The sequence below is a fragment of the Sceloporus occidentalis genome, unplaced genomic scaffold (assembly GCF_023333645.1).
Source record: "Sceloporus occidentalis isolate IW3139 unplaced genomic scaffold, rSceOcc1.0.p SCAF_195, whole genome shotgun sequence".
NCBI lineage: Eukaryota > Metazoa > Chordata > Lepidosauria > Squamata > Phrynosomatidae > Sceloporus > Sceloporus occidentalis.
Genome location: NW_028317175.1, coordinates 872395 through 899484, shown reverse-complemented (window position 1 = coordinate 899484; position 27090 = coordinate 872395). Strand labels below are relative to the sequence as shown.

At 34.5% G+C, this 27090-nt stretch overlaps 1 protein-coding gene across 1 annotated transcript in view; it reads left to right on the top strand.

Annotated features, from left to right (window-relative positions):
* The window catches only part of SHISA9 (shisa family member 9), a 101191-nt gene that overhangs the window by 28580 nt on the left and 45521 nt on the right, over positions 1-27090 (top strand). The window lies entirely within an intron of this gene.

The following is a 27090-nucleotide window of genomic DNA, read 5'->3' as shown; positions in this document are numbered from 1 at the left end:
TCTTTCATTGGAGTGGGTGCCCCCTAGAAATTAGCACATCTCCCCAATAAATCCTTAATATCGGTATATATTATGTTCGATACATAATGAGCTAATATGTATCATATTAATCACCATATCTCAAATGGTTAATTGGTAATATTCTTAATCACATTCATTTATAAATATGTACCATCATATTCTTGAGTATACTATAATTTTATTTTGCAATCAATCAATGCATAGACCTGGCATAATAATTATGTGCCCCTTTTTTTGGAGGTAGAGCCCCTCTTTGATTCATGTATGTCTTTATCAATTCTTTTTTTTTACCTTGATTTCCCGGAGCTCAGAATATTTCTCATGATAACGCTATGTCCCCAATAGAAACACATCTCTCTTTTGTCATTAGAAATGTTGAGGTGTGTGGAATTTGTGTACCCTGCTTTTCACCACCATACCGCATTTATCTGTTCTAAGCCAGAAAACTATGTCGCCGCTATGTTACTATATCCAGTGGGATTTTAATATAAAAATGGCATGTTTTCCCGTCACGGATGCGACAACATGTAAACGTTCCATGTCATAATGTTTACAGAATGAAAAAGAAAACATTGTGCTTTTCACCAGAAATATCATAATACATATAAACTGTCTGAGCGTTCACATGCAGATATAATTATTTACTCTTCTAGGATTAAAATCATTTTTTTCTTAAATAAAAATAGAAAAAACACAGTTAATTATTTCAATAATCATTATTTTTTAAAAATACATAACAATGCCTAGCTAAGGATGGAAAGCTTATGTCACTTGGCAGAACAAAATAAGTTAGAAGTATGAGGCCTTCACTTATGCTAGTAATTCATTAAATGTTTAGTATTACAAATCACTTATCTTCCCACTTCAAATAGGCATATGTCTGCGTTATATGTCTGCGTTATAGATCCTCCCATGTGCTATATGAAACGGAAGAAATTGTAGATTGAGTATTGAGTATCTCCTGTGAAGGAGGCCTGCATTTGGTGATCCGTCTCCTGTTTGGTATAATAATACAATAGCTGTATGGTTAATTGGCAGAGATTTAACTTTGTGTTCATCTTTTTATGATATTTATGGAGTATGGAGTATGTGAGTTTTATTATGTATTTGTATTTACTAATTGGGCAATTCTGTTGGTTGCTATGGGTATAAGACTATTCTTCAAGCTTTGCACCATTTTTAAAAAATATATAATTTCCCTTTAATGATGCATTGTGCAGGGACAGCTAATTCCTTCTTGGAAGCATAATTCAAGAGCATTATAAAAGTTACTATGGTGATAAGACCACTTTTCATACTCTGCACCAGAAAATGGTGGAAGTGGGGCAGTCGGGGAGAAAGATCTCTCTTGTAACTGGCCCTTTGAGCAGCAACACAGTTGAGGAGCAGGTCACCCAAAAGTATCATCCCCCGTGACCTCTCGCCCATTGTTATATAGATCTATATATATCTATACTATATACTTTATATATATATATATATATATATATATAGTCCTCTACAGGGCCGGCCCAAGGCAAAATGCCGCCTGGGGCGAATTTTAAAATGCTGCCCCCCCCCTTATCTACCCTTCCTCTCCCTCCGTCCCTGCCGCCCCCCATTATCTACCTCCCCCCCCCCCTTGTACTTACCTTTCAGCAGTCCTGCGGCGAGTCTCCCTGTTCGGTCTCGGTGCCGGCTTGTAATGCTGAGCGCCGGCACTCAGCATTACAAGCCGGCACCGAGACCGAACAGGGAGACTCGCCGCAGAGGAGAGAGAGAGGGGCGCCGAGCGGGTACCGACAGCTTGGTAAGCGAAAACCACTCGGCGCCCCTTTCTCTGTATTTCGCTTTAAAAAAAAAAAAGGGCTTGGGGCGGCAAAGTGCCGCCCCTTCAAAAGTGCCGCCTGGAGCGGTTGCCCCACTCGGCTCCATTGTCGGGCCGGCCCTGGTCCTCTAAATCATACTCAGTGTTTGAGGTTTTCTATAAAACATTATTATTTTTCCATGCAAATAAATATATGCGCTTGTTCATGTTCAAATTTTATTGTAGTCTTAAGAAAAAAAAATATGTTTTCAGTGTGAATATTATATGGTTAATTACTGTATATGTATACTACTTTGTAACAGTTGACATGATTGAATGGCATATTTGTATGATTGTAAAAGGTCCTTTAAAAGTTGAGTAACTAGTTCATAGAATTTAATTGGACACTATGCAGGGTTCAGCTAAAGGTTATATATTAATTGTAGTGGAGCTGTCCATGGTACTGAACTGTTCTATGACTGCTTAAATAATTGCATTTATTAGTAAATTGGTAAGCACAATGTTAAAGCAGGCTGTGTTCTCTGAAATTGTATCCATTGAGTAATTATAATTGGGCAATAATACCAAAATTAAGTAAATAAGTCTAAATATGTCATGGCCATCATGGGTTGAGAAAATTGGATGCATTTTGTTGAAGGTACATTTTGGTCTGTAGTGCTGCCAATTACTTTCAAGTTCTCATTGCGTATCCATTAACCTTGACAAAATAGTATGTTAGGTTACATTGTTCACTGTGTGTTGTTTAGTAATATACTTGTTCCATCCTAATGACAATGTGCAGAAATGACTCACTTCTTGACCTTGTGAGCTCGATTCAACGACTCATCGAAAAACGAGGCCTTTCATGAAAAAAGCAGATCGCTTGCTGAAATCAGAGCCGCATTAGGCAGGTATACCTTGGTAATCACAGCGCTGTGTGTTTGGATTTCCTATCCAAACCGGTGTCATAGTCCTTCCCCGCATTGGAAAGTTTCTGAGCCAGTGGCATGCAATTTTGCATATGTACTGCCCCTTGCATAAGGCTAATATTTTGCCCCTCTGCCCTGGGAAATGTTTCTGTGGATGCACATAAACACTGTGCCAATGGTATGGGTGCTTATACTTTTTGCTGATATTCGTTTCAATGTTTCTTTACGCCTTTGTTAAATAAATACACGTATTTTGCCTCTACAGCTAGCACTATGTATCAGTAAGTGTCGCAGGCACTCACAAACAACTTGTATGTTAGTGAATCTGCAATCGTTTTTGGAGCATTAGCATACATGGGTATGCAACTTAAGTCTAGTGTAGTTAGTTGAGTTAACCCTCTACTGACCACTCAAATCAATTCCCATTTGCCTTCTACATTCCCTGACAAATTTAAATGATATGGTTTTGTCTAGTATATCTTCTTTCCTATCTATCTATGTATCTATCTATGTATCTATCTATCTATCTATCCATCCATGTATATCGTGGCTACTTTACACATAAATGTTGCAGTTATATTTACCTTTAGCAATTTGAGAGTAAATAAAAAATACAAAAATTTCATATATTCTAAAAAAGATGTTGTTGGAGAGCTAAATAATAATAGTTGAGATCTTGGCCCAGTAAGTAGCTGTAGACGTCTTCTTACACTTAGACAGAGGAAGATATCACGGTTCAATTGCTGTGGCAGGACTTTGAGCAAATCATTTTATTACCATCACCAAAAATAAATTGTGAACAGTAAGAGCTATGACCTACTGTCCCTTAAGATGTCAGTGTAAAGAACTATCACATCTTAATATTCTAGAGAACTAGAGGTCAGGACTGTCATAAAACCTGTGATATAGTGCTAAATTTGCTACGCACAACTGACAAAATTGTTAAATTGTGACTATACAATTTTCCTAATTTGTTTCTAGGTCTTGTACAAAGAACATTTTCTATATTATTTACATATTAAATGTTTGTTTGCTGAGAATGTATCACATTTCAGATCATCCCCAATCCTAATTCATGCACGTCCCACATAGTTATCACCTTAGTGCCAATGAAAAACGTGTTTCTGTTATGGTCTATGTGAAAGCTGCTATCCTGATGTAGTGCGTTTTACATGCGTAAATGTTTCAAATTGTTGATTGCAAATGTAAAATACTCTTGTTATGTGTTTGGTGGAGGTAGATATGATCACAGAAGCTGGAAAATCTAAATTCTAACTATGTAAAAATTGAACAGTAAAAACTATTAACTCGAGGGACAGACATGATGACAATTGTGGATGGGGTCCTCCATTAACACAAGAGGATTTAAAAATCGAGCGTACTTTGAAGACCTCATAGGTTTATTCAGGGACAGACGTACAACTAGGTAGAGCCTCACTCAGCAGGGCCACATATGTACAATGTTAGCAAGGCTGCATGGGACAGGCTTCATCAGTGAAACATAAAATAAAGCATATTACTTACACACAGTAAAGGGCTGCTGACAATTACCTCTTGGAGCAAGCCTTACTAAGCGGAGAAAAAAAACACAAAAAAACCCCAAGCATTCCTACACACATAAAAAAAACCCCAAGCATTCCTACACACATAAAAAAACCAAGCATTCCTACACACATAAAAATGTCTCCATAAAAACTCACCATAGGATAACCTAACCAGCATCACGCAGTCTTTGTTGAGCCAAAATCTGCAAATGGAAACCAAGAAAAAAAAGGACCAGGCAACTATCATATGATGGCTGGAGGTTCCCTTTAAATAAATGAACATGTATCACTTTGATTTGCTTAAAGTAGACTATTGTGTATTTTATAATTCTGCACTGCTGCTATTACATGAACGTTATGCTCGCATACCTGGTTAAAAAGCTGAACTGATTTTCAATCACACTGTGATGCTTCTGCTTCACTAGCCAACTACAAAACGCTGCTCATCCTCACCATCTCAGGCAATATTTCTGCTAAATGTCAAATCACAGTAAAACGGGATAGAAATTGATTATAAGTGAGCTTTGCTGCCTCTCATTCAGTTTTGTAGTTTTCTCATAGATTGTCTTCGGGTAGACATGTAAAATTCTAATATAATCTATATTATCATAAAACAGATTTGGTGGAAGAGGCTGGACTGATTAACATAATCGAATCAAATACTTACGAGCAACCAGCAATTATGTCATCGCTCTGTAATTATTTCATCCTTTTTTCTGCTTACATATCGCCTGCTATTACATAATATTTTATACAAATATCAGAACAAAAAAAATAAAAACACAAACACCACACTGAACTGATTCTTTATGGCAATGCTAATGAAGTCTGTTCCCCCATAGACTTTTATTAGTCACAATGTCTCATGGGTGATTAACAACAAGCCTTTCTATTGTTTAACACAGGCTGCATGATAAGGAGTCGGGGTATTTGGGTTCAGATAACAGAGCGAGAACGCATACAAATGGCTAAAATGCAGCTGCCTGAAAACATATTATACAAAAAAAAATTAAAACACAAGCTTTTACAATTTATTTTTTATCTGATGATGGGAATTCCCCTTAGTACATTGTATTTTGAAATCTCTAGGAATGACATTTACTATACTGCATGTAGTCTTAGGTATTTATTTAATATATTGATCATGCTGACCAGTGTTTGATTTACAAAAACCTTTTATCCACCTCAAAAATGTTTCTTCACACAGAAATGTGGTTTGCTAAGTTAACATACTAAAGCCCAAAAGCCCAAAAAGGGGTGGACAAGAGTATCTGTAAAGTGTTTCCCATTGAAACTCTTTCCAGACCTTGGGTGATTTAGAACAACTATATCAAATGTCAAATGCTGCTTTAAAAGATTGGGGGATAAATGCTAAAGCAAAATAAATAAGCATGCTTCCACTTTCCACGCACATTCAAAGATTGTTAGTATTTAATTGGAAAGTACAATGTGGTGTATAAAACCATCTTGTTATGCTTTGTAACTGAAATAATTACATTGTTCTCACTGATGTTTGTTCAAAGTAAATTGTAACGGATAAGAGTAGAAAACAAGGTTAACCAGATGGAAAGTACGTAAAGAAAGTGGGATGAAGCAAAATACTTGTGTTTAGCTGAATATGTGTCTTGCTGCTTTTCTATGGAAAGTTTTTGTTTTTTATGAATGTGTAATATTATCTTATGAGGCATATCCGCTAGGAGTCTGTGAGTTGGGAAAAATAGCAGCAAACACACATGAGTTGAGCAAATGTATCATCTCTATGCTTGATGGTATTCTGCCCCATTTTGGCTAATATGGGATTTTAGGGAATCCCATTTTGTTTTTTAAAAATATATTATATTTATTGTCAATGTTTTTTTTTATATTGCAAGTTGAGGAAATGTTGTCATATTGCACCGTTGCATGTACTCGAATACATCCGTTTCCCATTATTGTTAGCATGCCAGGGCATATGACCTTGTCTGATTCTTAACATGACTGTCCATAACTGTACACAGCATTTTGGATTGTTATTTAGGAAATTGTGTTTTTCCTGTAGCCTTGAAATGATACCCAAGAAAAAAATAGAATACAAAATGTGAATTGCTGAGTCCAAGGGTCAAATATTCGTAGTGGTAGGAAGCTTTCATGAGGCCTGGGATCACAGTCAGCCAAGTTCTTCCTCCCCTATGGCTTTACTAGAAGACCAGCTAAAGGCCTAGCAGCCATTCCATAAGGTACATAGGTACTGTGATTTTACATAAATATTATTTATGGAGTTCCCCAAAACCTACAGACATACTATTGCATCTGTTGTAATATCTATGATTATAATAGGCTGGAGTGATGAGATTTTAAGATGTATTTAGAACAGGCAAGGTGTAATTCAGACTCTTGTTGGACCAGCTCGATACTTTATGAGCCTTAGTAAATTAATCATCACCAAACCAAAAATCACTAATACGTTTCTGAATTCATTTTGAGAGTGTGTCTAACATTACTTAAGAAACAGATACTTTTAATCCACATGAAGAGACGGATGATTCCTTCTCCAAAGGGAATGCAAGATAACCAATTCGTAAATTCACAGAGGAAATACGATTTGTTATTTACTCCGACAACTTGTTCATTAAACTCAGTTGTGATATCAGCTGAACATGGTGCCTAAATAAGTCTCGTGTTATGAATGAACTGATTGGCTGCTATATAGGCTATAATGTAAAAAAACATTTACGTCTGTCATACTGAAGTTCCTTTTGTCTTTTTTGTTAAACAAGCGCAGTGTCCGCAGATCAATGTGTCCCACCAGCAATAACTTTTAATTACGTGCCTTCTCTATTTAACCTTCTTCCTATGGGTATATGATGTGCTGCCAGAGGGCACATGTAAAATGATCTGCAAAATGTTAAAATCTGTTGATTATTGTTTCTGTTATAATTAATGACCTTTAGGCAAGCCTGTTACATAAAGTACATACAATTGGGGTTTTAGTATTTTTACCCATAGTACTTGCCTACCATGAGGTTAAATTGATTCCATGGGATTGTTCATGGCTTTTTAAGGTTTGTGACTATTTGTTTTTGTTTACTACATATAAATGCTTTTTTCTCTATGTAGTCCAAATAATATATATATTTTTTTAAATTCAAAATATTTACAGTGGAACAACTTGTGCATCTACAAAAACATATTGTGATCACAAGCATGAATGGCTTCGCTGTCCCGAAATCTATTAATATACTGCATAGTGAAACAGCCTGTAAAGGCATGTCCAAAATATGATATTTTGACAGTATTCCCTTTTAGGAGGCATGTGTCTATTTTGCATAATAATATAATGACATTTTCAATAAAAATTATCATCTGTAATCCAGCATCTGAATTCAAATTAATTATGTTTAGTTTGCTAATATGGGAAACGCAGAGATGAAATCTTCGTAAACAGTGAAAGATGGGTATTATATTGTGTTTATAGAGATAGTTTGACAATTAAATTGATTATCAGATGGATATTAGCTACAAAGAACTGATTTGATTATTTTGTACAATATATCCTCTGCCTTGTTTGTGGCTGAAGTCATATCTTAACTTGGAACAAATGTCTACATTAAAACATTTCGTACCTTTAATCCTTAATATAAATTTATTCTAGAGACTGACAGGTATAACATAAATATCTAAACATTCCCTGTTGCGGTATTAAGTTTTTATTCTTCTACATTCGTTGTGTCCTTTGTACTTAATAGGATTTTTTAATTTGTACGCAATTTAAAAAAAAAAAAGGCCAGTCTATACTTATGGCTTAATAATGCCGGCTGCGACTTTGTGGAATCCTGGGAAAAAAATATCCCAGTCGGTTTGAAATGATGATTGTTTAGCCAAAGACTAAGAACCAATATGCACTTATTTATTTCTCACTCTAAAATAATACTTTTTTTTTATAAATGCTATCTTGGTATCCTGGTTTCATAGCTGAAAAGAATAGACAATTTACTTTGACTAATAAAACAACTAATGTACCATGAAAGATATAGATGAAATACATGCCTACAGTAACAAATTAGAACGGTTTAGGAAAAAATGCAGTGCTATTGTCTTTTGAAATCACTTATTTAACATAAGAAGAAAAGAACATTTGGAAAATGTAAAACAATTACCTGTTGCAAGCTCAATGGTAAAGTATCCAGAAAATTACTCAGTTTTACTGAAGATGTTTTGTATTGAGTATTATGGATTTAAATGCTTGTGAAAATAGTCCTAGGCCTTAGATCAGGCCTTGTGTCAGTCTATAAAAAAGGTAAATTAATAAACACAAAAATCTAGAAACCCATTAACTGAATAGCCAATAAGGAAAGGAATGCCAGCTGTATGCTGGGATATATTCTTTCAGCAGATGAGACAGGAAAATGTAATTGGAAATCTTTTATTACACATATAAGTGCATTTAAAGTGGTATTTAACAATATAACGCAGGTATTATGGTGACGGAGCTTCTGAAAGTTTTTCATTAATCAGATTATTCACAAATGTGGCGACGGGCATTTGCTTGAACCTGTATAAGATCGATATGATATGTTGATTTTTACCCCAAGTATATTTGCTAGGTGACGAGGTTCTGACACAAATGAGGGAGATTAACTGTATATGAAAAACAATTCACTATGGCATTAACATTTGCAAGATGTATACAAGGACATTTTAGTTAATGATAGGTAAGCAAGAGATCTAAAATGGGTACAGTAGTTTTGAGACATGGCATACCACAAGATCTGGGCTATCCAAAATCTTAGGTGTTATCATAAAGACTATGTGCCTAACTGTTGTATGTAAAGATTCAGTATGTGTTTATGGCAGCCCATGAGTGGTACTCAGAAGAGTTGAGATTGTAACTCATTTACTATGCATTGCAAAGGGTCAAAACTGGCAAGTTTCTCCAACAAAAGGTTGAGATGGCCCTTTATAATGGGTGAACAAACTTAGCCAAGCTCTTCTTGCAGCAGAAGCACATTGGGGTTTGGGCCTTTATAAGCAGTGAAATCGAGGAACTGAAACACAACTCTCCTGACAACTCCCCCATCCATGGAGAGATCCTAATGTCTGTCCTTAGTATACTGTTCATTGCACCATTAATTAGAACATTATTAGTACACTGAAGCTACTGCATGGAATAGGACTCGGGTTTACTACGCTATCGACTGTGATAGACATTAAAATAGTGAGGGAATGTAAACATGCATGACATAGGCATACCGCTATCCTGAATCTAAAACGAGACCCATCATCACTGATTGAGGTCTGAGTCTTACATATGGAATAAAGGTGCGGACTATATGGGCCGAAGGGTTTTAATGTCCGTCAAATTCTGTTTCTATGATGTAAGGGCTGTGTTTTAGAATAAGGCACATATTTACAGTTTGAATAACCTTATTTGACTGAATGCATTGTTCAGATATGTTTTCTTAATTCGCTCTCTATGCAGATTTGAACAGGAAATACCTTCTGCCAATGTTTAAGGTTGTCATGGCAACAGTAGAACTGCAGCTTTTCATGGCCTAAATGTAAACCTGCAAACTAATGCATATTATATATAGATGGAAATATAGGCATCTAGTTGCTAGGATATATTGGAAATACTAAATTCAGCAACTAAGAAGAACAAACCACAATTTGAATAAAGACATAGACAGCAAATTGCAATCAATGCAAGATCATTTCTCCCATTGGTGAGCTTAATTTAAATATTATTTGCCTTCTGGATCCTTTTCTGCCACAACAATCTAACATCTTTAATCCCACGGAAAATATGGAGGAACTAGCTTTGTGAGCCTTTAAGCTATTAGTAGATTGCTGAGACCAGCGAAGCTTTGGTTCTACTGAACAATTCTGCTTTACAATGAAAATAATAATAACAATATCAACGACATGTAGGATTTATATAATGGGCAGGATCAGGTCGAATAAAAACAGCCACAAATTAGCAGCTGGCATTACATATTTACCTCACACACACTTTTTCTTGATTGCTTGTTGTACTATTTGCATTTGACACAGGAGGTTTTATTGGCCTGTAATAAATATAGATGAATTACCACCGTTGATTTGTACAGTAGTCCATTTTATTGAAGGAATGCTTAGCGTACATAGCCAGTGAGTAAGAAAATAACTACAGGTTTGTCTGTGTAAAATATTATTAAGAACATGGTTCTCCATACAGTAAACCATCACAGTGGCATTAAATCATTGATACATGATGAGAATTTTTTTTAAAAAGCATGAAAAAGTCATTCTTCACGCTACTTTATTGTGTTTATTTGTGCATATGCATAACACTTTGGGGGGTCCTGTAGAATAAAATTTATTCAGATACCAATTGATTAATTCATGTAGTAGCAACAATAAAAAAAAAACATATCATATATGTACATTGTGCTTGTTAACACCACGTGGCCTTCCCTTTCTTCCAGTTACCATGAGAAAACACTAAGCTCTTGTGTTTTCAGCATATTTTTTGTGGCGTTTGTGGAGAAGGAAGCAGAACTATAAAAATGGTTATGTTGCTTCTTACCAAGCGTATAAAGGTGGCAGCTTTTTCTGGGGCAATGTGTGAATTTGAACTGGTGGTCAGAGAGATAGGCGTGGGATTTTGTAAAGGCTAATAATAACATTTTGAAAAATATCTTGAAACATAGTCTCTGGTTGTATTGTGCTATACCCTGTGTGTGTGTGTATATATATATATTTAATAACCTGCCAAACGAGATATTAATAACAACATACATAAGTACTGCTATAGTTAATAGTTAATCTAGTATATAACCACTGATGGGGACTCTGCAAAAGTCAAGTTGCATTGGGTACCGCATTTATTGCCAATGGTGTATTCTTCAAACAAAGGCAAGATATTTATTGGGGATTTGAAAATACGTCTTGGAAAGTGTATCTGTTTTACCAAGATGTATAGAGAATGGAATACCCCTCAATAATGTCACAGGCCCAGTGTTGCTAAATAGTAGTTCGAACCCCCCAGAGGTTAGAAAACGTTATTACGCCTCCCAATAAATTAGGGTTTGCTGACTAAATATATATGAGCATAATTATATGGAGGTAAATATGTCACAGTGAGTCACCTCCCAGCTGTAGGAGATGACTCATATAACTCAGCTGGAGTAGCTGCATAAAATATATGTTCTATTTTCTAAGTTTTACCACCATTTTCAACAAATACTACAATCTTGTAAAATAATATTACAAACCGGTATTTATATGCCACATAATGCAACATTATAATTCAGCGCCAATATAATTCTGATTCTTTCCTTATTCATAGTCTAAACCTAGGGATGTCTTTCCTTATGCTTAAAGACAGCATACCTTGCAGAGTTTTAAGATATCTCCAGGAGCTCAAAAAATGAATAACACTGTTAATAGAAACATTAAATAAGAACCATTTTGCCCTAATCTGACTGTTTTTTTGTTGTGCTTTAAAGACTGAAACCTTAATCAGTTCTTGATATTTTCTTAGATTCAGGATACCCATATGCCTGTCCCATACATGTTTAATATCCCTTACAGTAAAACCTCAACCGCATCTGTTAGTAGTCTACATACCTGGGAACTCTCCTGACCTTCCAGTTTTAGATCATGACCTCCTGTTCTAAATGCTTCTATTATAGCCGCTCTCTCCTCCACGCTTTACATATTGAGATCCCTTAGTCTTTCTTGATCATTTTTAACTTGCAAACTATTCACCATCTTAGCAGCCCTCCAGGACTGCATTAATGCGCAATCAGAACATGCTGTATTTACGCCTCTTGGGAACAGGGTGAGACAGCTCTGTTCTTATAAAATATACTGTCAATCCTTAACTAAATTAGTTATATAACAATGTTGATAGTATGCTCATGCCAGTTAACAGCTCATGTGTTTTATGGAATCACGAGGAGTGGGATCCTAAATATTATATATAATATATATATATAACTGTATATAAGTCAGCCTATGTAGAGCCAGAAAAGTATGCATTTTTAAGAATCCATAAACGATAGCGGAAACAGGCAGCTGCAGTAAACGGTGAAGGTTTGGTAGTCATGGCTACCTTGTTTCTAAATCCAGTTTAGATCAATCCTGCCGTACAGATCTGTAGACATTTATGGGAACATTAGAAGGAAGATCCACGTAGAAAGAGGCAGAAACATTGTCATTCCCCTACTACAACACTGTGGGTTGGCACTGCCAGGAGGATACAACATTTTTGGAATACAAAGAATAGTTCTGGGAGGTTTAGAGGCCTCTATATAATAGTACAAATAATAATATTACTAATAATAAAATGCATTATTACTGATCTATTTGCATAGATTTACCGTTCATATAAATTTAACCATGTAGCCCTTCTTTGCTGTTTTTGATGTTCTAAAATATATTGTAAAAAATACTGTAGATAATAAATCAGAAAATAAATCCAATTGACTCCCATGGCATTTCAAGGTCTGTGATAACTGAGAGATCTCTTTAAATTTAAATGGTGTCCCCCTTGCAAATGCATGGACCCAATATGCATTCACCTTTTTCACCAGCCGCCAGCTATTTTCCTTACAAGAGATGTGTTTCTCCTTGTACGTGTTTTATGTACAGCACTCAGCTACAGTGCTGCCTTGGCAAATTATGTCAATGGGGGTCTGTTGAGACCCCTGTATGTGTGCATGGGAACACCACTCCACTCGTGGGTTGCTCCAAGCAGCCCATCAGTGACAATAATCCTTAAAACCACAAAGTAGGAAAACTGTAGCTCTGTTCCTGCAAAGTAATTTCATATGCATTGTTTGTTTAGGGGCTCCCTGAGACACTGAAGTGTCCCTTAAAATACCAAGTACCAATGGGATTTATACTGGGGACTGATAAGCTGAATCTACTATTGTGTTTTTTTTAAAAAATGGGACATCATATGTTACTACTCAAAACAAAGTGAATTTATTTATTAACACAAATGATAATTTTCCTTTTTCTTCTTATAAAACCCATATACCCAAAAATCCAAAATGAACAAGCACATTTTGCTTATCAGGCATTCACAGGGGACTTTCTTTCTTTGGCTATGTCAGATAAATTATAATTAGAGTTTGCAAGCTATGATCGCACAAAGCCTGACATTCACTACACCATTTTCTAAATTAACAGTCTTGAAATAGAGTAAGAAAAGGGAAGTTGGGCAGTATATGCGGCTTTACATCAATGGCTAAAACCCTGTGTCTGGTAGCAGGAAGAAACAAATTATTTATATATATATATATATACATACATATATATATATATATATATATATATATATATATAATTTGTTTCTTCCTGCTACCAGACACAGGGTTTTAGCTATGTGCTATAAAGTAAGTACTTTTAAAACTCAACATGTTAATAATATAAGTATTGCAGAAGAGGGGCTGGAAAAGGTAAGCAAAGGCATACAGGAGGAAGGACACTAATAGTTCCTGTAAGTTTAGATGCCTAATTACTATTTAATTAGTACAAAACATCACAGGGTAAATATTAAAGGCCGAATATAACATGACCACACTTCTTCAGTTGTGTTTAAAGAAACAAGGGTTTTTACCCCCAACATTTTACCTTTGTTGGGGTAACATAAAGGGGTATGGTTAGGCACAGGGGGGCACACCTTATTCCTCTGGCCACCTTGTGGCACTCTTTGCTCTAACAGCACATGCCTTGATTGACAGGGGGGTTGATCAATGAGGAGAGGTGATGGGATCATGCCAAGTAGCCCATGGGACAGTGTCTGAAAACTGGGACTGTTTGGGCGGTAATAAAAAGCACACTGGAAACAAATGAAAATCTGCAAAAAGTAGAGTAGTCAGTCTGTGTCAGAAGATATGGAAAATTACAAGAACGGATAATTTGTGGATGGTACGCAGTACCAATATATTAACCAGGCTGTTTTTTGTTAATCTTAGTCTTTTTGTTTTTAGGGAAATTGATCAACAACACTGCATTCAATACAGCAAGGGAGTTCTTTCTGAAAATTCAATTGAAGTACATTGCCGATGCAAAACCCACACAATATCTGCAGGCCAGAAATACTTTAATCTAAAAACTGTCACATAATGGTAATATTAGATTTTAATAAACATGAAACACTGCAAAGGAGAACAAAAATATCTGACATTTAAAACTTGCATCCCCATGTGTGTTATTCTGCACATAGATTTGCATATCAAATATTTCATCAAAAACACTAGCAAGATGAAAAGAATTTATATGCCATAACCCTTGTTTTATATGATAATCTCATTCACCTTTTATACATTTTAATTGAGCCAATAACTATTTTGACAGTGGTGTGCCTGATTTCCCCTGATAATTAAATAGACACATTAAGATTAATATTAATATATAAGATGTATTTATGATTAGGGGATTGGCACCAAGGAGAGCCTACATCTTGGAACCAGTACCTAAAAAAGAACCATTTATACGTTTTACCCAATTCTCAAATGAGACAATACGTAGGCTTTTTATCTATCAACCTTGATACTTGCAAGATGTCACTTTTTGTCCAAAATTTAAGAGATCACTGTAAAAATACTTTGAGAAAATATTATGCTTATAAAAGTTATCATGTGACAGCAGCATGTGTATATTGTTCTAGGTTTTGCCATAGGTTATCACCTTCCATGGGCATGTAGCTACCTCTACCAGAGACTAAGGATCAATTTTGCCCATTTGTCTATCAATCCTCTTGGGAAAACAATATATGATTAGATGTTATATTTGTCTTCTCTTTCCATTTATCCAAACTTGAATTTGAATGATAAATTTCAATATATGTAAGCCTAGTGGGAGAGAACAATAGCATTTGTGAAAATCAACATCTTTATGCTCTGTATGGTGATAGCAATCTAGGATTCACCTTTCATACAATCCTGAACTGGTATGCAAACATGGCGTTCCTAATTGATCACTGGCAGACATGCCATAGAATAGTCTACAGCCTCCCAAATGAATGTTTATTATTGAATCCCAGTGTTATTGGTGCATTTACAGTAAAAGCTATGCTACATTTTTGATAGTTTGATATAAATAATGCAAAGCATGGTTTGGTTCATTACCATTTGCTAGGTTTACATTGCATTAGTTTTGAAGTTTGAAAGTCACTCAAGAGGTAAAAATAATGTGAGTGGCCTCCTTTCTAAGTCATAGGGAAAATATTATTATAGTATCAAAGCTGTCAGCAACCTGATAAGTTCATCTGACATTACTGTCATACAAGTGTATTAAAGTCAAGATTACAGCTTTTCATCCCTTCCTAATGTTCCAAGAAATAACCATGAATGTTTAGCAAGAGATTAGATGGGTTTGAGCCAATGTGAAATATTTTACAACCAAAGGCAAAAACAGAGTAACTTCTACATTTATTACTGAGAAAACAGCCACAGTATATATAGATCACATAAGGTGTAATATTATTATCATGGACGCTGATATCTTTATTAGAATAAAAGTGTCAAATTGGGAGAATTAGTCCCAGCCACTTAATGCATCTCATCTAGAACTATTTGTCATAATCCCTTTTGATCACTCACGCTGGAACAAATTTCAATCCTCCGTTTATTGCAAGAGTGAAAATGAGATAAACTGTGCTTTCAATTTTTTTTAATACATTTATTTTTTATATTACCAAAAAAAGAACAAATTTTAACATACAGATATTCTAATGTCTATTCTAATGTCTGTCTATATTTTTTTTATTGTGCAAAACATAAATTAAATAAACTCTTGGTTTATATGATGTTGGTAAATGTATTCTATGCATCACGTGTGATTTCTCTACATGGCATGTGGTATGGGAGAATAGCTAAACTTATACTTTGCTAGTATTTCAAGCTAGCATATAGGCACACATAATATGCTTACATCATATCTTAACGTGTTCCCCGATTACCGAGTCAGTTTAAAAAATGGAGGTTACATTTTTAATTCTTCAGACCAAGTTCCAAGATGAATTATGAGCAAATCCTAAAACCCTTAGGCTACTTCTGGCAATAAATTTTAACTAATATTCCCATGGATGCTATTTATGGATGAACCAAGCAATTATTGTTCATTGTCTGTTGTACTAGTTTTAGAAGAAAACAAAATGGCAACAGTAAATGTCCAAAGACCGAATAAAAAATGGGTCCTTTCTATCACAAATGTTCAGTGAACTGTATAGCTATAGCAGAGCAACAAAAGCTTTTCATTATATTCCTGAGACGAAACAACAAAAGTTTTTAGGTCAAAGGACATTAACCTTTCGAATATAAAAGGGATATTTCAAGTGCATTAATTTGGCTTTCAATTGGTTAAATGGGAGACTGTATTATTTGACAGTAAATTATTATTTGGTTCATCAAATTTGTTCTCTTCTTCTAATTTAACCCTTAGACGGCAAAACATTTGTTGTACACCTTGGTATGTTAAGTTTACTAATAGACAAACATATCTTTGCTTTTATTCTTTCTTCTAAAGATTTTATCACATAAAAACAACTCAGAAATGTTTTAGAAGCATTTTGAGTTTCTATGGCAGCAACCAATTGTTGCTTTTGTGTCACATGACATTTAAGTGTTCACAGGAAAACTTAGAAACATAGTAACATTTTACATGATTAAAGAATTATTTCTGGGAAGTGATTGGGTAAATATTAAGTATTAAGTAAATATTTTTTTTACCAGAAGAAAAAATGAGAACATTTCTGTTTAAGATAAAATGTTCTACAGAACAAAATATATCCAATTTACATGTAAAATGACATTTTCTAAATCTGTAGAAACTGTCAAAACTAATCTTGCCATTTTTTTAAATTCATTTCCCCCAAATTGTACTATAAAGTGCTGTATGGTCTGGTAGCAAACAAATCTAATTTACTTAAAATTAGATTTTTATATGCTTTTGAGGAATAATCAATCATCTGATTTTAATGGTCAAATACAACATATATGTATGTTAGTTTATGTAAAACCTACAACTGTTTTATCACTACATGGGAAATACTTCATTCTAAAACAGAGTTGTACAATTCTGGTTCTAGATCATACAAAATTGATTTCCAAAACTAACTGGTTAATTTCATACGCACCGGAATCATATTAAAAGTATGGCAGGATTGTAACATTCACTGAGTTCTGTAGAACCTATACCTCCTATGTAAATTCTTCATTCCCGCTAGTCGATATCTAGTCGATAGTTCTAGACTGTGCCCTAAATAATAAAAATGGTCTGCTTTTGTAAAAACTTTAAAATGTCCCTCTTTACTTTAGCATTAATGAAACATAATGCTTATTTTACATTGTAGCTAAACGCCATATCAATGATACCCCTACCCATCTGTGCCGAATCACTCCCGACCTGGTTATTGGGAGAGCTCCTACAGGTAAATATAATTTCTACTTGCCTTTATATGTTTGCTATTAACTTACAGCCTTTAATGTGCACATTTATGGATTGTGGATGGTTAATATTAAATCAAACATTTAAACAAATAAAAAAACACCAAACAGTTATATCTCTACTTTGACACAATATTTTTAAATGTGATATTCATATTTTTTCCTCTTTAGCTAATTGTTTATAGATTAAAGTCTCCATATATTAATTAGCACCGTATATGGGTTTTATCTGTAGTATTATTTGATAGCAATATTTTTGTAATCTTTTTATTTGAAAATACTTTTAATTAATTTGAATATTTTTGCAACATTCTTGATTTATGTTTGGGCTTTACAATGGTTTTTGCCTCCACAAGGAGTGTATAACTAATTAAATTATATTGCCCTCTTTTGATATGCTGCTGAGAGTTGTTGATAAAAACTACGACTGTATGAAAAATTATTATAGAAGAGCACACTCGTAATAATGAAAAATGGTGTGTACATGCTATCTTATTACTAATGGATAAGGAAGTCCCCCCAATGCAATAGTATCCTTAAAAATAGCAATTGACAGGACATATGCAAACTAGAAAAAAAAAGAAATGTATTTATAACATAAATGCCTCTTGACAGAACAAAACGCCAAAGTTTTAAACCCCTGGCTCTTCATCAAAGAATATACATTTTTAAATGACCGTATGCTCTTTAATATTGCATATTAAATACAAAAACACACTTTTCTATGGTGCGTTATCACTCTATACTTCATTATGTTTAAACCTAAACCTCAATTTTTAATGGAAGGTTCAATGGAACAAAAAATATATATATATTTTCTCCTTAAGCATAAAACCCAGTGCTGTATAGAATAATGTAGGTCAGTGCTGACAAAAAAAGTTTTTTTGTTTTCATTTCAGTAAACTTTTCAGACCTGGAGGCTGCCATTATTGTCAGCCATGTAATATTTTAGGTGACTTCTCCGCTCAATCACAACACTGAGCTGATTCTTTATGGCAATAGCAAAGATTGAGCAATTCAATTGTTTACCATAAGGCAGTATGCTTACGTCTTAAACATAATACTAATAAGAATGTGATGGGGGTTCCTGTTTAAATATATGTATTGTATTAAGCACTGCATAGATTGTTGGTGCTATATAAATAAAAGATAATAATAATAATAAGTAGTTGATTTCTTAAATTCTGTAGCACTTACACATAGCAGATCGGGAAATTGAAACTAATATTCTAATGTTTTTGTTATTTGATGGCTAAACTGAAGCCAAATGTGCCAAATTTCACTGACTTACTATGGTGATTAGCATTTTGAATAACTGTTTTCCAGTTGTCACAATATTATGTAAATGTGTTTTTTTACATTCTTATATAACGTACTCTATCACCGTTGTATTCTTTCCTGACAAGCAACAGTAGAAATAAAAATAGATATATAAGGCTTCTAAAATAAAAAGCTACTTATTAGTTGTCACTTTCAGGTATTCAGTGGTTAGGACAAAGTGAAATATTCTTGATTTCATTTGAATGGCTGTGTAACTAACACTAAAGATGCACTTCATAGAACCATGGTAATTTATCTACATACATTAGTGGGAAACATCAAGCACTATCTCCGCAAAACCCAATAAACACAATGATTGTTCTTACAATTCGATGTACATTATTCCATCTCACGCCAAAACTAAGCCATACAAATTCAAATAAAGACTAAAAATTAAGGTCATATTTTTTATCCGGGTGGGATGAATGCATTACTTTGAATTGAATTGAATTCAGAATGACCTAGGTTTGTAGGAAAAAGAAATACAGAATTTGATGTCAGATTAGAGCCATTGAGTCAATCTAGTCAGCTATTAAATAATCAATAATAAAGAAAAAAGTGTGAGCAAATGAATACATCTTCATACTCCAACTGATGAATCCACAGAAGTCCCTTTGGTATAAAAATATGAAGTTTATTGAAAAATAGTGATATAGTAACAAAGCAAATGCAGAGAAGTCTCACATGTTTCACCGTGAGGCTTTATCATATATTTATGTTATTAAATATCCCCATTAACTAAAAATTAACAAACAAATCTATTAATAGCCAAATTGTATGTGTATTAGAGTTAATCTCACTTGGTTAAAAAAAATAATTTCTTGAGGTATGTGCACAGCCTCTTTAGAATATCTAGGAATCACCTGATTGATCTAGTTGGCCTTTCTTTTTTTCTGAGATTAGAACTGGGGTTCTTATGGGGCTGGATAAAGAATGTGGTATGGGTAGTTGAGTTCTTCTTTTAGTTGATTATTATTCATGTAATGTATCTCCATTTGGTGACCCAGTGTAGTGCCAGGAAGAGAATTGTGATGCAAAAGGTCTAATTGTGTGATGAAGGCATGCTGTTGTAAGAGTCAATTGTTGACCAAAGGTAACCATGATGTGTATAAAGGTATAATACTAGCTTTAAACCAAAGCGATGTCATGTAGAAGGTTCTGGTGCTGCTGAGCACAGCTAACATTGTCCTTGAACTTGAAGGGTATTATATTAATAGATTTATGAGCATACTGATAAGTACGTAAACTCTTTTTTTACTACTAAATGTTATAAAAGTGGGACCAGCAAATGTTGAGTCACGGATGGGTTTCCGATGCTTGGCGTCTAGCCCTGCAGCCCATCTCGCACTGTGAAGCAGCGTATAGCTCTGAGGGTCTCCCAGTGCAGGAAGGGATGGAACCATAATTAGTTCCGTTCTTCTTTTAGTTGATTATTATGCATGTCATGTATCTTGAGCTGGTTAATAAACTATATGCTTGATTTCACACATGGAGTGAAAGTTTTATCTTTGTATCCTTGAACCTGTATCCACACAGTCGTGCGCAATTCTCGGTTAAAACACCCAAAGACCCAAGGAAGCCGTGCTTCAACTGGAGACTCTGGGTCAAACCCAGAGAGCTCCCAGGTATGGTAATAAGGGTATATAAGGGTGTAATATACTATCTTTTATACCAATGCTTCATTAAAAATATAGAACACATAATTAATTCTAAATCCTTATCAGTGGGATATCAGATGAGGCTTAAAAAAAATAACACCCCAATTGGCATGTACATTTTTTTAGCAAGCTTAAATAAATATTGATAACATCCTGGACATTTTTGCATTAGATAATCACTGCAATTATGCAAGTAATATGATGAAAGACTAGAAGGAATTAAATGTTACAATAGATTTTTTTTCATCATTTTCAGAGTTCATGTTTTATAAAGGGTATGATTTTAATAAAGGAGACTTTTGTCAGTAGAGAGAATAATTAAAACAGGCTTAGATTTCCCACTTAAAAATAATAATAATTTTACAATGCGCCGGTGATAATGTACTTCTATTATAACAATGTTTTGAAACGATTAAAAAAAAAGTCACAAAGTTAGTTAGCAACATCAAATATGACTTACAGGCTTTTAGATATACAACCTTTTTTCCATGTAAACCCAAAGTTATACCTCAATTATTTATACAGTATATTGAATTCAAGTTATTGGCATATATCTGGGAACTTCCCATGTTAGGCCCCCAAAGCTCGCCCTCTTCTGGGGAGTAGATTTGCATGGAAGTGGGGTTAGCCACATGTGGATGTGGTTAGTCATGTGAGGGGCGAAGCTAGCTGCTCATGGAGGCAAGGGTTGCCCAATTTACCTAGGAAGAGGAGGTTAAATGGGCAGAAAGTGAGTATAGCCAAAGGCCACTCCACTGCCCAGAGAAAGAAGACAGTGAACCAGAGACTCGGGGATGTAGTGCTTCACACGGAGACTCCTGGTCAAACCCGTGGTGCTCCTAGGTATGGTTATTGGTTTTGATTTTAATGTAGCATGTAGAATGGTCTCAGTAACGTTTCAGCACAATGAGTCCAGAACACTGTTCAGAGAGATACAACATCTTTCAGCTGTTACTATTCCATTACCTAAATAAAAAGGGTCATCAACTTGACATAAAAAACAGCAAATAATGACCCCAAGAACAACGTCTTTGTCCAGGTTGGTAGAAATGATATTTGTCAATTTGTTTGTGCCTATAGTTATCTGTGCTGTGTTATCACTAGTATTAGGTACAGTAGCTATGCTGGTTAAATAACTTAGGAAAACATGTCATATGAACTACATGCACTACTGAAACTGCATAGTCCCTTCTTTATTGTGTTTCATGAAATGTATACTTTTGTTAGATTTTTTTCAGTTCAGTGGACAGTGTGATAATCCCCAAAATGAAGCCAATCTGTGCACCCAAGCCATTGGTTACAAACTTTGTTGTATTACTTTATTTTTAAGTCCTCTAATACTGTTCACATCATGGTACGTCAATCATGCAAAGCCATTATCATTTCTCTGGATGTTACTGTAATCAATGGCTGATTTTTTTGATTAGACCCACTTTGTTTGAGCTGTGAAGGTGAAAGCCATTTTAATTATAACCATGATTAATTCAGATTACCCTAGGGGGATTCATGGAACCAGAATTATTTGAATTTTATTATAAGATTAAAAAAAACAACTCAACACACTTATAATTTGGAGCTATTTTTTGTGTTTAATTTTAATTATATATTAAGTGGATTAAACAGTTATTGTTGAAAGAAGATGTTTAGTTTTACTGTTGTCTTTTCTGCTGCAGTACCATAAAAATACTGAACTTTACAGTGCTCTTGTGTGTATTTGGCATTAAGCTCTGAAGCGAAATGATCAGAGACAAAAAAGATCAGACACAGTTCATTAATATCCCTTGAATGTTGTGACACACTGATAATTAAAGGATTAAGGTCCGCTGGTATCTATGACAAGTCAGACATTTCTTATCATTTTGCGTGGGAGTGAGACATTTCTCAGCTGCTAAAAATATGCACTTGTTATTGTGTTAATGCGCTTTCTACCTGGACACAGACCAACATCAGTAAATGAATAGATTAGCTTGGTACTTACACAGCACATACATCCTGGTGAACGTGCTTAAGTTAAAGATATACAGTATCTTGTATGTAGGGCCGGATTACTGGCATAATTTGAAACCTGAGTACAAGAATTGAGTAATCAACACCCATGATATCCCAGCTGGAGTTTAAGGATGTAGGCACAGAGTAAGTTCAATATGGAGGCTGTGCCACCTAAGCACAGTAGTCCATAGTGAATATGGGGCAGTTACAAGGTAGATCAGAGCCCTACTTCTTGTGGAACAGGGGTGTTCCTGATCACCCAATAACCATCTGCCCTGGCTATGTGGTAGAGGAGCTTCTGTCCTCTTGGAGATGCCACCCTAGGCTTAGTCAGCCTAGGTCTGAATGCATTACTGGGTTTAAGGTTTGGAACATGAACATTAGAAGTGAGAGGAATGTAGGTACAAATCATGCATTTGTAAGCATTTGTAACGTTCTCAGCTGGGGACAACTTGGACAAAGGTTAAGGTTGAATGTAGCTCCAATGCAGTTATCATTCACTTACATGGATTCTTTAAGTAAGAAAATGAGCTTTATTAAATTTGAATCCTACCACTGGATGACCACGTTCATCTTTCAGTTGAGCAGTGCAAAATATTATTTTTCATCAAAATAAATATTTTGTTTTTGGGCAACCAAAGAACAATGAAGATTTCATATACCGAGCTATTTAATGAATACAATTAATAGTAGAGAGTTATAATATAGTGCATAGAATGTTAACTATGATGCCTTGAGTATAAAAGTTTATACCATTTTTGTTTTTGAATGGGTTTTTTAATGTAGCATATTTATTCTCCTGGAGGTGGGAGCTCAGATTCAAGTTGCCTTTTAAATATTATAATAGTATAATGCTGTTTCTGTTTATTTTCTTTTCCCTTGACTAATAATAGATTCCCTGGTATGTAAAAATATATCTCCTACAGGATTTTAGTTTTGAATTTGCATTATAAGTATGTAATAGATTAGTTCCATCCATCTGCTTTGTATATCAAATTCTTTACTCGTAGGGTTACAGGAAATTACTTAATCGAAAAGGGAAAATGTTTCTTAAAATAGAGTTCTTTGTAATAGTGTTTACATACCCATGACTAAAGTGACAGTTGGATGGATTGTTCCTTCAATTAAAACTGACTCGGAATTCAAGTGCAAGATTTCGCCAAAATAACACTTTTATACATTGTGTATTGCTTAATCTAAACGAATGAGACAAGATATAATGAGCCAAGAAGCTGTGCATATTGATTGATTAAAAGAAAGCAGCAATACTCTTGTTTCCAATGCTAATCCTATTTATCCCGGGCAGTTATGGCATTTATTCTCTTCCTTGTATTTCGGCTTTGTATCTGCATCATAGCTACACCGAAAAGGACTGTTTTGTTAATAACGTGGTCCAAACAATGAAACATACTCTTCAGCATACAATTAAAAAAAAATATGCTATTAATCTCAATTCGCTGTTAAAAGGCCCTTATAGATTCGGATATGTATTCTTAGAAAAATTTAAATTGTAATTTATAATTTTAATATACTTGATACTATTGAAATGTTGATGACCTACTTTACTTTTAACATAGCAGCGAGCTAAGCAATATATGGCTATATAATGTAACAGAATCCCAATATTTGTGCCTTAGATAGGTTTTTCTTAAATGGTATTTGCTGGCTACGCTCTGAATTATTATTTTGTTTTGTTAAGTTCGTAAAATAGCATGCACCTATATGTATATACATACCACTTCATTGTGGCTCATTTTTTGAACACCATACATAACACATATTAACCTCTAATAATTACATTGATGTAGGGACTTTTGACCTATTAACAAATAGGTTGGTTACATGGATTCTTTGTGACAGTATAGAGTGACAAACCTCTTAGTAGAAAGCCACTAAAGTATTTTATCCAGGTCTTAGAACAAGGTACTCTAGTGCAATTAGGTTTTGAAACAACAAAATTGATTATCAAAAAGTGAAGAAAAGAAATGTCTAGATCCCATCAAAACTCTCTCTAGTGCATACTTTGTAGAGCTGGACTGACCAGCCTAACTGTTCACTAATGTTGGCTTCCCTGCTACACCCAGCTCTTCGAGCCAGCAAACAGAGGTATAGGCAAGTACCATGCCTCCATAGTTTTCCAATCACTTCAAACTATAGGGGGATAGACCATTGGCCCAACCTGCTCCCCAGCTGCTCTACCCCAGAAACCCATGTGCATCTCCTTAGGGCTGTACAGTATTGCAAAAGGTTGCTCATTCTAAATTAGAGTTACTCTTCTTCAATATTTTCTAAACTGAATTTGCTCTATCAATGCATTTGCTGTATCAATGTGTCCACTCTCTGTTTGAATGAAACCACACAATTCTAAGTGGTTTGCAGGCTTTTCTTCTTTTTTTTTATTTAAAAAATGAGAGGATGCGTGACAGTCATACAGTTTTCCTATTTATGACAATGCTTATTCACTAGGATGCATTTTTTTACAATGTAAACACGATTTATATTGCAACTTTGGCATTTAATGGTACATTTTCACTTTAAATAACAGGAGTTAATGGTCTAAATTGATTTAGTTGAACAAGCCAACTTAATATTCATGCATTGTCAGTCTTTGCGAATGATTGCCACTAATTATATTTTCTTTTGCCATAAACAAGCATTGTCCAGAATCAACAGGAAGCCAAATTTTTTTAGCTGTTAAAAAAGGATCCCTGCTCGATTGGCATTTGTGAACATAATTAAATCTCCTGGCATTGTTAGAACCAGAAATATTTTGCAAATGGCAAAAAAAGAGTCTAAAATATATTTGACTTTAACAGAAGCATAGCCAATTTGCGATGAATGCAGTATAAACATATGTTCCTTTGGACGGCGAGTTACATATAGTTTATCTGAAATTAATTTTGATGAGTTTTTTTGTCAGTTCCATAAGTTTGAAATTCCACAAAGAGGTATAATCAGTCTCTCTATTTTTCCTAAAAGAATACAAATTGATTATATCTTAACTGCTACTCTTCAATATAAACACTTTCACTTTTTGATAAACAGAGATATATCTTCCAGAACAGGAAAGTTTTTATAATTATAGGTGCTTTTTTTTTTTTTATATATATATATATATATATTTGTAATTTTATTTATTCATTAGTAAAAAAGCTGATCACATTTAATGCATCAGTACAATAAGTAAATTAATAGTGTAATCGAAATTCCCGCAACTCACATCCCCATTAATGGTGTAGTTATGTTGGGGGCTCTCAGTGCACCCAGCATCTACTTCCATAGCTTTACTAAGCACCAGGATATGAAGTCATATCCAGACTCTCTGCTTAGAAGGACTTCTGGTACAGCATTACATTATTCTGCTCTTTTAGTGGAAGCTGATGAGTAGGTGAAATTTGCATGTTTTTGACACCATCAGCCACTAAAGTTCACCAAGGTAAAATCTTTCTTTTATCTTTAAGCTGAATATTTTAAATCACAATCTTCTAACAATGATCTTGAATGAATTTAATCATACAAATACTGTGTTGGAGACAGCGCTCCTTTAATCAATGCCAGAATATAAAATTAAATGTTATTCATATATTAGTTCTTTTAGGATATTGCACCAATACATATAAATTTTGGTGTGTCATATATATATTCTACAAGTCACCACAATATTCAGTATCAAATATAGTATATAAAACACAATTCATATCAGAATAATAATGATAATATTCCTAATAATAAATAAAATAAATACAATTATAAAGTTAAAAGGGACCCAAAAACTATAAAAATCAAATCTTGTGTGGTTTTGTCTTTTTTTGAGATATATAAATATATATTTTTTTCTGTGTTTGCTAGATATCATGTAACTACACTGAGTTATTATTTAGCTACTTACAAATAGGTTGGTTGTCATATCTCAACTCTTTGCTTAGATGTGGCACGAGGTACTGCATTCTATGAAGGCGGTGCCATCTCAGGACAAACCTGGATAACCTCTGTTGGAATCCGAAGAACTTCCCAAGGTTTATAATATAATATATGCTCCTTTTGGAAGCTAAACTATGGGAATATTTGTCAGATACTTGATTTACTTTAGATAAACTGCTGAACTAAGTTTTGACAATTAAAATCCAAGTAAACTCAAAACAAGTGTAATTCATGTAAATAGACAGAGCATAGAGCGAGACCAAACAGGACAAGGACCAACGCTTGACGCGTTTCGCACTAACGTGCTTATTCAAAAGCAGCCTTAGGCGCGCTATGCTTTGTGTTTAACGACTAAGGACCTGAATAAAGCTTATTTTGATTTTACTTGGATGCATGTTGCCTGGTCATTTCCGGAACTGGCTTTTTTGTTCGAGGAGGCGACATTTTCAAGCGAGATTGAATCTGGTCCCACGACGATGCAGCATGCAGCAAGCAGAGTGATTA